Here is a 15,506-nt window from a genome sequence, read left to right as displayed (position 1 = left end):
ACGTGAGGTTAACTATGCATATGAGAAACTGACTTATTATAAATAGATTATTTTTCTTTCATGTAGGTTGAGTAATTTGGGTTATTATTATTATTTATTATTATTAGCTTTATTCAATATTATATTTTTGGTACAATATAGAATTCTTAGCACAAAGTACTTCAACAAGTTTCCGTTTCTTACTTCTTCGTCCTTCCTGACGATAAATATTGAGTGATCGCCAGATAGAAGTTAACAGTCCAGTCATCGACATCTAAATAATGTACATTCTTTTCGCTGCATACATATTGCCAACAACCACGATACCTCTAATTGAGCCTTTTGTAACTTGTACAACGAAAGGTAGTACACTTTTCAGAAACTCACCTAAATAGGTTATGCGATTAATGGACATAATTATGTATTAAAACAAACAAAATTAGATAACTTGTTGAAATATCTAGATGACAGGAACAGGTAGCCCAAATGTTTAAACAGGCCGCCGTTGTGATATTGAACACCGTTAACAAGATTTAATAAGTGATATAGTTTCACTTTAACATAAATGAAATAGGGATTAGTCAATGCTCAATTTATAGATACCAAATGTCGTTTTATCAGATTGTCTTAAAAGTAACAAGTTCATTTTTATATTTAAAATTTATTAACTTGTAAGGATGAAAACACACATTAAAGTTGATAGATCAATTAACATTGTTTATTGTTTTCATGTTTTAAGTGCAAAATGTTTGTCGATAATCAGCATTACACTAATTACATTTCTTTCTTGTTTTTTTTATTGCTCACTATAAGGATAGTATTACACTTTTTGTAAGACTGAAATCCATTCACTTACGTAATTGAACTGAAAATATTACTGCCATTGTATTTTACTAAAGATCTACTTTTCTCAAAGATACCATAAATGATTTCTACTGGTTTATATGGTTAAATACTTTTTATAGACTAATTTACATCCTCAACTCAAGAAAATGTTTCTGTAATCTCTTATGATATTTAATGAGACTATTACTATCTGCTTGGTGTAGAGTTCAGAAAGGCTCTTCAAAACTTATGATCAAAATATTTCATAACTTCATCAATATATTACAATGAAATAGATGAGAAATTACACATATTCTTAAGCAAACAATTTATTGAGCTTATATTATATGCTTCTAGTAAGTTATTCAGGACACATTTGTTATCTGTTTGTTAGTTTTATTTCTTATTTGATGACCTTAATATTTATATCAACCATATTGTTATGGAAAATAAGAACTTGATGTTTAAAATAGTTGAACAATTATTTATCAAAAAGTATATGACTGGTAATATGAAAAACATTATACTCTATTGATATATATATTTGTTTTATGGCCAGGAATATGTAAGTGTTTCAGAATAGAATCATTTCCGAAAACCATTTGTTATGAATAACGTGTAACTAGTTTCTTACGAAATGTACCTTTGGAGCTTTCATCAGGACTGTAAATCAAGAGATGATTTTTTTTCTCGTTTATTATAATCATCATCACCTGTTGGGCGAAATTGCTTTTTCAGTGTTTAACTTAGGCAAAAGCTGTTAAAAACGTGATATCATTGTCATATACCCTAGCGAAATTGATACTGGCATAAAAAGTCAAGTAAGGTAAATGTATACAAGCTTAAAAACGGCTTTATTAAGGGAATATAACAGGGTAGAGTTTTTGTCAATAAGCTATTATTTAGGTTATATATATTTCTTAATCTTTCTATTATTCAACCGTTTCCAGTTCCTTTCAAACACCAAGAGTCATACTCTACTTTAAATAATTAAAGAAAACTAATAAGTTTCATTGTTTTGACATATGATACTTGATGTGTATGTGTGTGTGTATGTGTATGTACACGCTGTTATATATTGCCATCAATAGTGACATAGTTTCCAATTTTTTTCTTGTCAATAATTAAGCTCTTATTACTATCTCTGTTAATACTGCCATCATCACTACTATTATCATTTTGTGAGTTTTAAGTTCAATCATTATAACATTATTTTAGACATACGCTGATAAAGTGATCAAACGTAAACGTTTATCGCTTTTTTTTATTCTATTTTCTATTGGTTACAACTAATTTCAACTATGAATAAAATCAATAGTAAGATAGTAGAATTAAAGATGAGAATATCAACCTTTATTGAATGAGTCTTTTAAAGTGGTTATATGTATTATTAAGTTATTAACTAGGATTTATACACTTAGCATAGAATAACTTCATTGTTTACAGTGAGATTAATACTGGATAGTTCAGTACAACTTAGTTGTTAATTACTTCATTAGTTGTAGTGAGTAAAATAGAATATACTTATAATTAAGTTGGTTGTATTGTGTATATTATCTATAGTCTGACTATATGTATTTCTTAGTGGGTTATTTCGTTATGGAATGAACTTGTATAATCCAGACTTTAAGTTTAGTCTATCATAAGTCTTTTACAAACAAAAGAATCATCTAGTTTTTGCTTTTTAATATCTATAGAGCTAACAGCATGTCATCATTACCATCAATTTGATTGGATCTATTTGTAATAACATTTTAGCAAAACGTGGAGTGATGATAAATTAATATCATATACTAATTGCCTATGACCAAAATGGGAATAAATTTCATTCAGAAGATTTAAGGGAAAAAAATAACAATAACTGAATTGAATTATGCTAATCCACTAATTAGACCTCAGAAAAAAAAATTCAGGAACCAATGTTACATCCTACTTTGAACTAGTCAACTGATTGTTTCTAAAGTTTAATTTATAGTGTTACAAGTTAATCATGGGATCAAGAAGAAATATGCTATTGCATATGATGTTTGTTCTTATTTGGCAACGAGTTATTTTAAATAATTTAATCAGCTGTGGTTAGAAAAGATGAACAAAAAATCTTTTTTGTTGAAATATGATAATTAAATGGTTTTACAAAAACGTGTTTGAAATTTTCGTCCAGATTTTATTAGTAGGTAATTTAAAGTATACAGTTGGACTCATACAAGTATTTCTTTTAAAATGTTTGAGGAAAATTCCACTGGTTATGTTGTTTACATACAAAAGATGTATTTCTTTCACACTGTTCCAAGATCAGTAGTAAATTCTGTGATCTGTTTATATTTTATTTATTAAGGATATGACTTGCTAAAACAGTTCCAAGGTGTAAGCAAAGAATAATCGGTATATTTTATATCTTGATGTCTAACTGTTGAGGTGACTCATAATATTCCCTCAAAATGTTTAGAGAAGCCCTGAAAACTCTAGGAGATATTTTATCCAATCAGTATTGAAAAGAAGTTTTTCAGAAACATCTTGAAGGTGAAGTCACGTGTCACATTTCTGATTTATTGATTACATGTCTTGCTACTATGTTCAGTAGGGTCCCAAAACCTTCCAGAAGCCAAACGTCATCTGAAATGCTATAAATACCCTCAATTGTCTGTACATAGGTGAACCTTGGAGTAAAATGCACTTTCCATATTTCGCGCTTTTACTCTCAAGTCCACGTTGTCGTATAGATTTAGCCTGGGGTCACTAGAAGACATTAGGAAACCGGCTAAAGCTTTTATTCAGTAGATTTATCACTATGTTGTTATATTGTTTACTGGTTGATAAACATTCAAATATGAACGACTGTTCAGCCACGTGTAATGGGCAGCTCAATGTACATTTTGTGTATAAAAATCACCCCTAAATTACCATGACTGATGTTGAATATGTATAATCGCATATTGAAATGATATATCTATGAGCTTTAAATAATAGTAAACTAAACGTGTGAAAGATTTTTAAAATAACGTTTGGTCTTTCGTTTCTTATTAGGATTGGTGCAGAAATGTTCATCATAAAAACTAGCTGGAAACCATTTAACCGTATTTATTTCAAACTAATCATTCTTATGACGTCAACTTAATCCAACAAACAGAAGAAAATTAAAAAGAAACATGATTTTAGTAAAAAAATGAAAGGCTGTTGAATTTTATATCAGTTTCTTCAAAATAAACAAACGTGCATGGTTTTTGAAAACGATTTCCCAGTAATTGTTATTATTAATGTTATGCAACAAAGGGATGAAAGTTATTTTTAAAAAAATATAAAAATCGATTTTATGGTTTGTTTCTTTACGAGGTAACATCAGATAAGGAATCTAGGTCCAAATCCTCCCTGTGGGATCGTGGATGCACATTTAGACAAAAAGGCTGTCCAATGCTTTCAAGTTTTCAGTGATAGTCTAACATTGATCAATTCATGATCTCAATTGAAAACTCAACAATCTCTACGACTCCATACAGATAAGGAATCATTGAAGCATAGATGTTTTATTTGAAATGAATATTCCACTTGAGTGCTTCTTCATGACCCAATAAAACATAAGCCCAAAAATATATAACTGAATGAATGAAGGTATTTTATTAATAGCTTAGAACGACTAAAATATAATTGAAAAACACTGATCATTTAAGAGATGAATATACTATTCATTTTCATCAATATATTTTCATTCATTCATGTAAATAATATTACATTTTATTTTTTGGAATCAGCTCGTGGTAAAAGGCATGATTTTTCCAATCTATCAATTAAAAATTAATGGAGATAAAACATTATAAGTTACCTGGTAACATTTGGTTAAAACAAAACATAAGTGAACACAATTTAGACACTGGTTTAATGATTATAAAAAACATACGTGAATATATTTTTATGATTTATCATGATTACTTCATATCATTGTAGGTATGTGTACGCATTAGTTTTAAACATGAACATTGTAGAGTTTATCACAATTAGTTTATCTTTTAAATATTATTAAACACAACAATGAATAAATGAACAGTATGAGAAAATAAGTTCACTTAGTATTGTTTGTTTGAATCTTCCCATTGATGTTTAGGACTGCAACTGGTCAGTCTCTAATTGGCATATGTGTATACTGTGCGTATTGCCTCGATATTGCCTTAATTCACAAACATTATAAGCAAAGATGGATAGTGTCTAGCAGTGGAATCCAGGACGCGCGTTTCACCCTATTTAGGACTCGTCAGCTGGATGTATCTGCATCGCAGAGTTGATGTTCACTCTGAGACTCGAACTCAGTACCTTTCGCTTCAAACGCAATCGCGTTATCCACTTAGCTACTGAGTCCTGATAGCCACTTGCTTGTGCAATCGGGTGAAGTTTAAATTCACTCAGTATTGTTTGTTTGAATCTTCCCATTGATGTTTAGGACTGCAACTGGTCAGTCTCTAATTGAACATCAACTCTGAGATGCAGGTACATCTAGTATCAGAAAATATTTAAAAATTTACACAAATTTGAAGACTTTTGTCTAAATGTTGAAACTTGTAAGCTATTGAAACTAAAACGTTTGCTAATAAACTTAAATGCTACTCACTTGAACCCTGGTAGCTATATTAAATACAAAAAAATTATCTTAATGGGAATTTATTTCAATAATATGATTAGCTTATACGTTGTATTTACTTTATTGATAATATATTGTTACAATACAGTTGGGAATGATTTAATCATGCATAGTATATTAAATGAACATACATTTATGTCATAGATAACATATGTACATTGAAGCGAATTTGATATATATAATAATAATAACAAGTCATTAAACCCATTTATTTTTATTTTCAGCATTATGTTCATTCATGATAAAAATGATTACAGCAACAAAGATGTAAATTATTATTTATTCAGCTTAATGATAAATTATATATATATATATATAATGTTACGGATTTATAGATGAATTAGTATGAATGGTAAACGTTAAAGAACAGATAAGATACTTATTTGTATTCCTGATTATTTCTGTATAAATTATAACAATGTTGTTTTGTTTAGTTATGTTCAAAACATATGACATATTCTAGTTAGAAGGGGTTTTGTGGAGATTTCAGTATTTTCGTAGCTGAAATCATGAGTCGATTGAAGCTAGACTACCATCGAAAACCTGGAGGCACTGGACGGCCGTTTCGTCCTATTGTGGGACTCCTCAGCAGTGCGCATCCACGATCCCACCCCGAGAGATTCGAACTCAGGAGGTTAGACATTAACACCGTTGGATGACGGTTCAATGGTCTACCGGTTAAGTGCTCGGGTGCAAGGCTATTAGGTCATGGGGTTCGAATCTCGCGAGGCGGGATCGTGGATTCGCACAGCTGAGGCGTCCCACAATAGGATGAAACGGCTTTCCAGTGCTTCCAGGTTTTCCCTGGCGGTCTAGCTTCAATTGACTCGTGATTTCAACTATGAAAATATATTCTAATATCAATTCTCACAATGGTGAAGATAAAATGAGGTTGAATAACATTGTGTTACATTGAATTATTATTGGAATTTAAAGAATTTAAACTATGATCTAAACTATTAGCTTCAATCAAAGATGAATTATAAATATATCTTCAACATTCTACTACAGGATTTCAACTTCTTGATAGAAAAATGTAATTTGATCTAATAAAACCATTGTATCGTTATTACTAAGAGATGAGCTAAAGTAAACGAATACATACATGGATAAAATGTTTTATATTACTTTTGATTTAGTTCTAATGAGATAACATTTTGGGTTTATCATAAAGATTTCTATTAAATTCTTAGAAAATTCACCACTCAGCAACATTTATCTCCAATATCAAAATATTCAATACATTTCACTGGTATAACTTATTCTAAACCATATTCATCAAAAATTCTTCCATAGAAAGTCATTATAAACTCTTGATGTCCATGTTAGCTGGTGACTAATAGAATAATATCAACTGAAGATTAGATAACAACTTTTTTTGTATACTTATACTGTTATATTATTACTATCATCAGTATCAAGATTTTCTCCCAGTGATAAACTACATAATGATGGAGATTTTAAAGTGCTTGTAATCCGGTTCACTTATACAAGGTCGAAAATGAATCAGCTGGAAAAGTCTTAATGGATAATTGTGAAGAAAACTTAGACTTTGAAACACCAATTATTCAGTAAATAAATATCATGCGTTAATTCAAACATTCATGAGTAATTCATATGTGAACACCAAGACATGTTTGTTGTCATGAAAACACCAATTTTTTCGACAGCAAATTTTGTTTCATGTCACAAAAAAACAAAATTATAAACGTATCTTGGCTAAACTGACAAAAATTGGTAAAGAATGAGTCCATTTATTTTCAAGGTTCGTACTACAGAATATTAGAAAACTCCAAAAACTTTTTACCTTTAACCACTTTGCCACATCAATATATTCTGTAAAAGAGATCTGATAAATGATACTCGTTACCTAATGTAATTACTAAAAGGCATAGCCAGTAAGCTTTATACCTACTGTGGATCTCTTGTATAGTACAAATTCAATAGATTTTTGTAGCCAACTACATACTGAGTCTAGCTCTGATTAAAAAATATATTATAATTATACTACCGTACATCGTTTGATAGAAAACGGTTAATAGAACATAATGACTATACCTGGGCATCTCAAACAATTTGACATTTTATCATTGATTAGGATTGTCACTTTGACATCAAGCAACAGCTAGTATCAATTCATAAAAGTACGTATTTACAGTTAAAACCATCGATCTGTTAGCTAATAAAGGTCATTTCCTTTTTCCCACATTAATGTGTAAGTACATCGATTTAGTTAACATGTCTAGCACATCATGTGTCTCTATGCACAAAATATCTAGTTTTTCTGTTTAGCTGATCATTAAAATTTGTGTAACATTATTTCGAAAATGCTCTAAAGTTCTAGGCTAACTTTTCCTGAGATATGTTTTGAAAACATTAGTCATAAGCAACAAGAGGCCTAGCACATATGGTCATCTATTCAAGCTGCCATAACACAATGAAATGAAATTAGTTGAATGAATACCGAAATAGCAGGATTAGAATTAGCATCAGCGATGGTGAGCAAAAGCATTATGAATAGACAATATGATTCACAAAGAATCAACGGATTCTCAGAATAAAAGGTACAGAATAATTTTTAAACTTATGATCTAAAATAGAATAAAGAGTGAATACATCTGTCCTACTAGATCGATTCTCAATCATCGTCTTCAACTACTAGCCAAAATAATCGAGTAGACACAGGTCGGGTACCTTGTACTTACATAGCTCAACCCGAAAGCCAGTGGTCTCATGAACTGATGACATATTTTGGTTTGTCGTCTCTAGCTTTTTTCCAATCCATAGCTATGCCTGCTTGCATCAATCAAAAGAGCTTCATTACCTAATCAGTCAACTTACCACTTTTACCTAATATCTTCCGTTTAACCTTAGTCGATTGTCCCAGCATACTTGAGCAACGCTTTGAAGGCAAATGTGATCAAGTACAAGTAATATGTTAATTTTTCCTGCTTTCAAAAATCACGTTCAATGGACTTTGTACCACGTAGTGAAAACTTCACAAAGCGCACATATAAGTTTATATTTCTTCGAAACTCTCATTAAATCCTAGATAAAATGATTCTTGCCAGAAGTACAAGTGCTCATAGAGCATTTTATTAGATAGGTAGATAACATTTAATTTTAGTACTGAACTGGGATTTAAATGATAGAACTTTAAAAAGGATTTCATTATGAACTGACATCGTTGATAAAGCTTGAAAATCGAATGAGACTGGAAGAATGTTGTGACCTGACTTGGCACCGTTCAGTAGTTCGTACTCCTAAAAAAATGCAATGGAAATCCTTAAAGTTTCATAGTACTTCTCTAGACTTTACACCACATAGAGTCTTGAAATTGTAAACCAAATATTTCTGGTGAGAGTCACATTATGAAAACTTTTGTTTCTAATCAATCGTCTTTCATTTTAAAGGTATGATAACTTCGGAGTTTATGCTTTTTTCTAGTTTAGCTTTGATATGATGGTGGACTTTTATTTTACGAAGTATATTTGTTGAATATTTTATGCCCATCTACCACTCAAACTTCATGTCTACTTGTTGTCACCTAATCATTACTTTTGTTGTTTTGATTGTAAATTAATGTTTTTTATTTCTAGCTAATGATTTGTACATCAGAAGTACGTATAATCAGTGTGCATATTTGTGGAGATTGTAGTACTTTAACAGTTGAATACACTAGTCGATTTAAGCTAGATCACCATTGAAAACCTAGAATCACGGAACAACTTCTTCGTACTAATATGAAACTCCTCAGTAGTACTCCATTACAATCCTGCACAAAATACTCGAACCCAGAACCCTCGATCTCGCGCGCGAATGCTTAACCTGTAGACCACTGAGCGTGAATCCAACGATGTTAATGTTTAACTTCAATCGATTCATGATCTTGCGCAACACTTAACCCACTGTCTGAGGTGGATAACTGTCTCACACCCGACACAGATTGGACTCCAGTGGTCATGGCTTCTCACTAGAACTCAAAAAAATCAATCTTTAAGCTAGTCACTAGTGAGCACATGATTATTATCCATAAGGGGATTTGTGAAGATTGTAGTATTTTCATGATCTTGCAAGATCACGGGTCGATTGATGTTAAACATTAACATCGTTGGATTCACGCTCAGTGGTCTACAGGTTAAGCATTCGCGCGCGAGATCGAGGGTTCTGGGTTCGAGTATTTTGTGCAGGATTGTAATGGAGTACTACTGAGGAGTTTCATATTAGTACGAAGAAGTTGTTCCGTGATTCTAGGTTTTCAATGGTGATCTAGCTTGAAGCGACTCGTAAATTCAACTTTAAAGCACTTATTAATTTGAACAAAAGTAGACTAACAAAGTTGATTATAACTTCTATTTTTGTTATCCATCATGACTCATTCTGTTGCAAGTGAGCGTTTGACTGTTACTTTTCAGCCTAAATACTTCAATTTTTACTCGTTTTACCAGTTATATAACCTCTAGAAGAATTTTCTTTAGGGGTTTTCAAAAACCCAATAAACTTTGTGAAAAAAACACCGAAGATTTTTAGCTCATTTGATTAGAAAACGTTAATTGCTTTGTGTTAAAGTTATCAAGTGTAAAATGTTACATTTTACATAGGTTTAGTCTAATTTTTACAAATTAACTTGAATAACGTCTAAATGAAACAAAAAACTGAGTTAGTTGTCCACCATTACGTTAGACGGAAGTCATCAGCTTTAGCCATGACTAAAATGGTTATAATTTCCTTAACTAAAAGAATTATTTTATTCCAGGAAAAATCCTTAAAAATCATTTAATCATCACAAATATTCCTACTTGCTTACTTTCCTTATTTACTCCTGTTACCCCTCATAAAGGAGCATAGACCGCTCACCAGCATTCTCCATCCAACTCTGTCCTGGGCAATCCTTTACAGTTCTTTCCAGTTCCTATCCATCCTTTTCGTGTCTGGTTTCAATTCCCGACACATTGCATTTTTTAGGCTTCCTCTTTTCCGTATCCCTTCACAATTCCACGTCAGGGCTTGTTTCATGATGCAGTTTGAGGATTTCCGCCATATATGTCTTATCCACTTCCAACGTCTTTTCCTAATTTCTTAATCACCTGGAAGGTGCTTTATTCTCTCCTACAATAGGCTGTTACTGATAATATCCGGCCAACGGATATTGAGTATCTTACGTAGGTAAATGATTGTAAATACTTGTGCCTTTTAGATGATGGCTGTAGTATTTCTCCAAGTTTGAGCTACGTAACATAGAACAAACCGTCTTAACATTCGTATTGAAGATTGTGACTTTGATATTGGTTGACAGTTGTTTTGAGTTTCATATGTTCTACAATTGTAGGAATACTTTCCTTGCTTTGTCAATCCTCGCATTTGCATCTGCATCAGATCCCTCTTGTTAATCGATTATGTTGTCCAGGTATGTGGAAGTTTCCACCTCATCCAAAGCTTCTTCATCAAATTTGATTGGGTTGGTGTTTTCTATGTTGTATTTAATGATCTTGCCTTTTCCATTGTGTATGTTGAGCCCTACTGATGCAGAGGCTGCTGCTAAAGTGTTTGTGGTGTGCATTGGAGATGAGAGTTAGGTCATCTGAGAAGTCAAAATCGTGTAGCCTCATCCAAGATGTTCATTTCATTCCATGTTTCTCTCGAGATGTTAAGGTCTTTAAAATCATACAATCAACCTAATGAAGAGAAAGTGGGAGTGTGGGAGTCTGACTCCGATCTTCACTTGAAATGCATCTGTCAGCTGTCTTCCATGCACGACTTGGCAGTGTAGTCGGTCGTATGAATTCCGTATGATGTTGACAGTGTTCTCAGTTACACCATAGTGTCGAAGAGGTTTCCATAATGTTTTCCTATCCACAGTGTCCAAAACTCTCATAATCAATAAAGTTGATGTATAGTGGTGAGTTTCACTCAACTGATTGTTCAACAATGATCCGTAGTGTTAAAATATTCTTACAGTATCTATTTACTCTCTCTCATTCGAAACAAAATTATTTGTTCTAGTAAGTACCATTTTCTGAATGTATCCCCAGATCCTCATGATTATATAATTAGTTCGGCTGCTTTCGTTATTTCTTGAGTAGAATAACAACTGTATTTTTTGAGAAAGTGTAGAAACTTATTTTATGTTCTTAGTTAAAAAAAGTAACATTTTTTGTTAACAAGCATACATCCTCTTTTTTTTTTAAATCGACATGATATTCTTGTATTTGAGTATCTATAGAATTCTAGTATGTCAAAATAAATTAAAGATGCTTACAAGTATCACTAATAATGTGGAACTTGAAAATAGTAAATATAGTGATCACAAAATGGAGTGTTTATGGTAGTAAAGCAGTAATAATATACTCGTAATGAGTAGATAACGGGTTTTTTTTTTGAAGAATCTATTTACTTCAGAAAATTCAATTTTTCACTCAATGGAGTATTACCAATTTATCATCTTACTTCTGTTGTTTTAAAGAATGTTTACATTATACATACACTAGTTGTCATCATCTGTATTTGTTCGTGTGTACTGGATAGAAGAGTTATGTCATCTGTGAGGTCCAAGTCTTCTAATTAATTCTGAGCTGTCCATTGTAGTTAGTGCTTCCCTTGAGATGTTTAGGTCTTCATAATCCAGCCAAACACCTGCAGAAAGAGGAAGGGAGAGGTTGAACAGCCTTGTCTGACTCCGATCGTCACGTGAGATGCATGTGTCAGCTCTCCTCTATGCACGACTTTCCAATGTAGTCGTGTTTATATGTTTATATCATACATAATGCCTAAATTTTTACAACAAAGTGAATATTTCCTAATGAAGGATTACAAAAAAACTAATTATCTTTTTCAGAAGGGGGTTTCGTGGAGATTTCGGCAGTTTTATATGGTTGAAATCATGAGTGAATTGAAGGTAGACCACCATGAAAAACTTAGAAGCACTGAACAGTGAATGGTTGCTCAATTTCGTGGATTGGTTGAAGTTAGACATTAACACCGTTAGATGCCGGCTTAGTAGTCTATCGGTTAAGCGCTCACACACGAGACTGATAGGTCCTGAGTTCGAATCTCGTGGGGCGGGATCGTGAATGTGCACTGCTGAGGAGACCCACGATGGGGCGAAACGGCCGTCCAGTGCTCCCAGGTTTTCTATGTTGGTCTAGCTTCAATTGACTCATGATTTCAACTATATATAATTATCTTTTGTTAAGAAGGTATCTAACAATTCCTGAGTCCTGATAAGTTTCTCTAACGGTTCTTAATTTAAATCGTATGTTCATTTTTAAAGATCATATGGCTTTTTCACAGTAAATCCAAGCATTTTTAACAAAACATTTTTGAAGGAATTCGAAAAAAGCTTAAGGATTGGTGAAACTATAATTCCTATTCTGGTCAATTTTCATTCTGATCGATCGGTAAAATGTTTAAAGTAAACATCGTTTAGAATTTTTTTTCGTTTATAGAGCTACAGTATGTCGTTAGTGAACTATTTACACTTTTATTGTTATCAACATAAATTTCATGTGACAGTGTCTAATTTTCAATGTGCTTTTCATTAACTAAGGATTGATAATACTTTATTCAAATAAAAAAGCGATACACTTATTGAAAAGGGGGAAGCTGTAAACTAATTGATCAGGAAACAAGATGTTTTATTTTAAATAATAAGCAAAATATTATAAGCAAAGATGGACGGTGGCTAGCAGTGAAATCCAGGACGCCCCATTTGGGACTCGTCAGCTGGATGTACCTGGCTATCAGGACTTAGTGGATAACGCGATGGCGTTTGAAGCGAAAGGTAATGGGTTCGAGTTACAGAGTGAACATCAACTCTGAGATACATGTGCATGCAGCTGTTTACACTCAAATGGAATGAAACACGCGTCCTGGATTCCACTGCTAGCCACTATCCATCTTTGCTTACAATGCTTGTGAATTAAGGTTATATCGAGGCAATACGCACAGTATGCACGTATGCCAATAAGAGACTGATCAATTGCAGTCCTAAAAATCAATGGAAAGATTCAAATAAACAATACCAAGTGAATAAGCAAGATAGATTTTTGTGACTTTTCAAAGTAAAGATATAATTTACGAAACAGTTAAGTATCTAAGATTTAGCTCTAAGAAACTGACACTGATCCATTTAGTATAGTAAACCGTTATTTATGTTAGTTTTCAATACATCTATTTATAAGTTAAATTTCTATTAAATATCTAAAGTACACTTAAGCTTTTTGTCGAAATACATATTGACTATAATTAATGTGAGCACTGAACAGTATTTATTTAACTTAATTCATGAGATTAAATTGGATAAGACAAATATAACTGACATCATGCTTGAATACTTTTCTTGCGAATACATTTTCTGATACGAATTCGTTATATGAAAATACAATATTTTCTTCAAACATATTATTTCCCTAGGAGATATATTTTTGCTTCATTAATTGGAAATATAGTTTTCCAAATGATATCACAATTATGTTACTGTCGTGGTGTGGGTTACTTATATCCACATAAGTAGTATATGACGTTGGTCAAGCATAGAATGTATCTCAGTAGAAGATTGATAAAGAAAAGAACAAAACGAAACGCAACTGGTATGAAAATGCATGAACAATAATAATCGGAGACGATGGACTGATATTTGCAGAAGGAACGGTCAAGATTGAGACAATTCATTGATAGTTTGCAAATTAACTATTTACCATTTGGTTCTCATATTTTACTGAGATGTTCTGCAATTGTGTGCCTCTGCACATCCGATTGTCTCCACTTATGTTTTTTTCACAACATTTGCCGTCCTTGCCAACCAGGAAAAGGAAGGTTGCTGTTCTGCGGACGCCGCTGCGGGCCTGGAGTCGAGGTGCTAGTTGGAGCAGTTGAGTGCGGAGAGGTGACGTTGGGTGGAGTGTCCCGGCGGGGCGGCGTTGGCTGTAGCAGGTGCTGTCGACTGTAACTTACTTAAATTAGTGTCAGACCGTCCAATGTATAGAACGGGATCTTGTCTTTAGATTTTTAATTTCATACCGATTCTTTTAGAAATTTAAACTGATTTGAAACGAAAAAGAGATACAATCACGTTTGTTAATCATTCATGAAAATAATGAGAAAGAATTATGAATAAAATAAAGAAAAATTCAAAAACTATATTTTTGCTTGACTGTTGATAATTGTCACTAGTTACTTAAAGAAGACTCAGATTTTAGTTCTTTTAAAACCATAGAGTTTACGAGACAAAACGAGAAAGAGAGAGAGTGGAAGATCGGCTGAATAAATTAAACAATTATTTTGAATGTTATGAATAAAAACTTCTATACAAGTCAACTGGCCTTTAATAATGAAGTGAAATAAACTTAATCCAATATATAGTCATTTAAAACACTATTGAATCTATTTGTTATATTAAAGAAATGATACTATAACGAAGGAAGTACTTCTAACACATTGATTTTCAGAGTTTTGTATACATATATTTTTTCTGGTTAGCGTTTTGTTAGCGAGTTATTTTTCTATGGGATGCGGTCGCTAAATCCGATGTCAAACCCTCCTCCTTTATGTATGCTTGAAACCATCAGCAGCTCCAGAGGGGTTCCAGGCGGAGTTATATATATAATCAGTTCAGATATATGAGGAGTTTTGATCAGAAAATTAATATTACAGTCTTAAATGAATAGTTATAAAGGATTGTAAAATGGGGATAAATTTAATTATTCAATACGCCAAAATATTATGATATTAATAATCCCGATAGTGTAGATGTATCATTTATAAGTTTTATCGGAGGTAGTTTCGTTATAATGTATAAACAACAATAAGCGGTAGTGGTATTTACGTAAACACTGGTGAACAAAGTAATGAAAACACTAGCAGTCTAGCACAGAGAGATATAAAAAATAACTGGATTCCACTGCTAGCCACCATCTATCTTTGCTTATAATACTTGTGACCAAAGGTGATATCGAGGCATTCCATACAGAATGCACATATGCCAATAAGAGACTGATCAATTTCAGTCCTAAACATCGATGGGAAGATTCAAATAAACAATACAAAATAAAAATAACGGAGTTTGCGAACGTTGGAT

At 32.3% G+C, this 15,506-nt stretch overlaps 1 non-coding gene across 1 annotated transcript; it reads right to left on the bottom strand.

Moving 5' to 3' along the window:
* Nucleotides 1-5,080: 5,080 nt before the first annotated feature.
* Nucleotides 5,081-5,147, bottom strand: Smp_tRNA_01841_Gln_TTG.1.1. The gene has a single exon. It is a non-coding gene (tRNA).
* Nucleotides 5,148-15,506: the final 10,359 nt, after the last annotated feature.

The sequence above is a fragment of the Schistosoma mansoni genome, chromosome 4 (genome assembly GCF_000237925.1).
Source record: "Schistosoma mansoni strain Puerto Rico chromosome 4, complete genome".
Taxonomy (NCBI): Eukaryota; Metazoa; Platyhelminthes; class Trematoda; order Strigeidida; family Schistosomatidae; genus Schistosoma; species Schistosoma mansoni.
The sequence above is the reverse complement of the archived record's forward strand: the minus strand, read 5'-3'. Positions and strand labels throughout refer to the sequence as shown.